Source organism: Sapajus apella, unplaced genomic scaffold, assembly GCF_009761245.1.
Source record: "Sapajus apella isolate SASKATOON/1434 unplaced genomic scaffold, GSC_monkey_1.0 scaffold184, whole genome shotgun sequence".
Classification (NCBI taxonomy): Eukaryota; Metazoa; Chordata; class Mammalia; order Primates; family Cebidae; genus Sapajus; species Sapajus apella.
The window spans coordinates 1,294,568-1,295,910 of NW_022437124.1; positions in this window are offsets into that span (position 1 = coordinate 1,294,568).

Genomic DNA, 1,343 nt, shown 5'->3' on the forward strand with positions numbered 1-1,343 from the left:
GCACATACACACAGATGGGAACCATGTGTTAGCTAACTTGATCATTTCACAACATCTAGGTACATTAAATGTCACATTGCACACCTTACATTTATAGTGTTGTCAACTACACCTCAATAAAGCTGAACACGAAAAAGAAATAAGTACATTGTTTTTGATGTGTGGTTAAAAAAGCAGTTTGCAGAGTAATATATGTAGAGTAATTACCTCTGTTTAAACATCTAAGTCTCTATTTCTATCTGTACATGAATAGACAAAGTCTGGGAACAAACATACCAGTACAAAAGAGAAGGGGCTCTTCCCGCTGACAAGGGGCAGTGGGATTGGGGGCTTGGTGGTGGCTGTGGGAGCAGCGAAGATCCGGTCACATAGCAGACTAACCTCTCTCTTCTTGTTTGTTTCTTCAGAGCAGCTGTCCTCCTTGTTTTCTTTGAAAGAAGATCATCTTCTGAAGGCGGAGAAATCCAGGCTCTCCAACAGCCTCTCTCTGTGGGTGGGACCCACCGAAGAAGACAAGGATGAGAAACAAAACCGAATCTCAGAGGAATGAAAGAATCCTTTTCACGTGGACCTTAGTTACATTCATTAATGGTTCACGCATGAGTTCAGCCTCATGTTTTCATCTGTAGGAGTGTTTTCAGTTGAGCTCGAGAAACAGCCCCTGAGACCAGGATTCCAGTGTAAGTGACTTACTTAAAAATACTTCCAGGTGAAGCCAGATAGAGGGGAAAGAACGCAAGTGGAGTGCCGCCCCAGGCAAAGTGCCCCTCACTGGATCCTGGAGGGCAGCTCTGAGGGCAAAGTATGCCTCCGAGCTGTCCCCACTCAAGGGGGCAGGGGAGCTGGGCTTTCAGATGTCTGCACGGCGGCTGGCAGTCTCCGGTGAAGGGCTGCCCTAGAGGAAGGGAACACGCAAACCCCCGGATCCTTCTGGCTCTCCACACTTGTGAGCAAAATGATTGGAGAGACTGAGGGCCAAGTAAAAGTGCACAGGGTAGGAGAAGGGGAAGCAGGACACAGATATGGCACCAGAAGGACGGAAGACACCTGGGCTGAACACCAGGAGGGCTGCATTGGCCACGGGTCTCCAGAGAAACACAAGCAATAGGATGGATGGATGGATAGTTATATATTACAAAGAACTAACTCATGCAGTTAGGGAGTCCCATAATTGGCCACCTGCAAGCTGGAGGCACAGGAAAGCCAGTGATGTCGTCCAGTTTGAGTCTGAAGGCCCGAGAACCAGGAGCTTCAATGTCTCAGAGCAGAAGGTTGATGTCCCCAGTCACACAGAGGAAGCATTCACTCTTCCTCCACCTGCTTTTTTTTTTTTTTTTTTTTTT